This window comes from Harpegnathos saltator, unplaced genomic scaffold (assembly GCF_003227715.2).
Source record: "Harpegnathos saltator strain DR-91 unplaced genomic scaffold, Hsal_v8.6 scaffold27, whole genome shotgun sequence".
Taxonomy (NCBI): Eukaryota; Metazoa; Arthropoda; class Insecta; order Hymenoptera; family Formicidae; genus Harpegnathos; species Harpegnathos saltator.
In genome coordinates, this window is record NW_020230061.1 from 470,534 (window position 1) to 473,017 (window position 2,484).

Genomic DNA, 2,484 nt, shown 5'->3' on the forward strand with positions numbered 1-2,484 from the left:
AGAGATCCTATATTGGCAGATCGATACAGGATCTGAGCAGGATAAGTCACATCTACGCTCATTGTATCCGTATCACGTATTATTTCTTTAATGTTCGCCGAAATACCGACTAAGTCGATTATAGTCATAGCGTGTCTACGTTTCATTTCTTTGATGTTCCGGCGGAAAACCGACTTCAAGTCGATCATAGTCATATCGTGCTTGCATATCAAGAGGCACACCGTGCCTATTATTATATTATACGCGAAACTCCGAGTTGAAACGAGGTGAGATTTTCATATCTCAGCAATGGCCGAACCGATCGAGGTTTTTTTATACTCAATCGATTCGGCCTTCAAAAATAGGAAGAAAAGTGTTCTTGTGCTTTTTGTGTACGTTGTCTCTAAGTGGAGATATTTTAAGATAAAGTCTGAATCACGGAAAATTTCGATTCAGTAAGAAACGGACGCAAAGGAGTGGGGCAAAACGTGCACATTGCTTTCCCGACACCAGGGGCGCTACGAGAGCGCTGAAGAAGCAAAGAGTAGCGAGTGCGAGTAAGCGAGTAAGTGATAGAGAGTAAGAAAGAGAAGAATATTGCTAGAATACAGGAAGTGAAAATGTGTGACAGAGAGAAAGAGAGCGAGAGAGAGAGAGAGAGAGAGAGAGAGAGGGGGGGAGAGAGAGAGAGAGAGAGAGAGAGAGAGAGAGAGGGAGAGAGAGAGAGAGAGCGTGAGCGAGAGAGCGAGAGCGAGAGCGAGAGAGCGAGAGAGAGAGGAAGGCAGGGTGGGAACAGGCGAGAAAGAGAACGGGCGAGAGGGATGAAAGAGAGAGGCATAAAAAAGTGAGAATGTTGGTATGCGTTGGTATGTTATGACGCACGTCATTTGATTGCCGATCAGCTGATGCTGAGCAGACGATGTGATGAGCTATGCCATCGAAAAATCAATACCGGTGTTTATTGACTCGTCCAGGGTGATCGCCTTTCAATTACTGTGAATTACGGTGAAGATAATAAAAAAAGGCGCCAAGTACAAGCGCAACACGTATTGTGTTATTTCAAAAATTTCAAATTCAAATTATTTTTTTAAGGTATATATGTGTACATAACATAAGTTTCTACAAGTAAAACTTATACTATGTACATACGTATCTACATAGATATATACGTATGTACATACGTACATACATACGTATATAGTATATTATATACATACATAGGTATATACGTATGTACATACGTACACACGTACATACATACGTATATAGTATATTATATACATACATAGGTATATACGTATGTACATACGTACACACGTACATACACACATACATACATACGTACATACAAATGTTCATACATACGTAAATACTTATTCAAATGTACGTAAATACTTACGTATATACATACAAACATATGTATATATATATACGTACAAACGTACATAAACATTTTTTAGGTATTGAAGGTCCGCGTCCACGTCTACATGTACGACAATATTTTCGAATTGCTTAGCTTTTCCTAGCATTTGTGCCTCTTGGTATATATGTTTACATATTCGTAATAACATACATATACACGTATATTATTATTACGAGTAAAACTTATAACTATAATAAAACTCTGCAACACTTTTTTACTGTACAAAAGAAGTGATATATTAGAATAGTAGCGCCAACTGAGAAACCTGACATATATATATTGGGTGAGTGCAAAAGTTCGTGCGGAGTTTCAATAGATGGAGTTATAAGCGTCGTAAAGTGTTGTCATTAATACTTCCATCTACATATTATATAACGTTGGAAAGGTGACGTCTTCAGCTGTTATTAAAAAAAAAATCATTTGTTTTCATACAAACTGCTTCGAGAAATATCACTTTAAAAATGAGTATCGATAAGGTGCATTTACGGCATGTTATGCTTTACGAGTTTCGGAAGGGAATAAACGTTGCCGCAGCCGTAAAAAACATTCAGGATGTTTATCAGGATGAAGCACCAGCTAAACGAACTGTGGAAAAATGGTTTGCTAAATTTCGGCGCGGAGAATTTAACCTTGAAGACGAGCCACGCTCTGGTCGACCTTCTAACATTGATGACGATGTTTTGCGTACTTTAGTGCTCAATAATCCGCGAATTTCAACAGAAGAAGTTGCTACAGCACTAAACGTTGACCGATCAACCGTTTTTCGGCGTTTAAAAAAGATGGGATTCGATTTGAAGCTCGATATATGGGTGCTCCATTTGCTGACCAAGAAGAACAAAATCAAGCGAATTTCTGCAGCCGTTTCTTTACTCGGGCGGCTCAATAACGAGTCGTTTTTGGATCGACTAGTGACGGGCGATGAGAAATGGGTCCTCTACAACAATGTTCAGCGCAAACGGACATGGAAACAATCAGGTGAGCATGGTGACGCAATGCCAAAGGCCAGTTTGCACCCGATGAAGGTGATGCTCTCTGTTTGGTGGGATTGCAAGGGCATAATCTATTTCGAGCTTCTCCCCGCT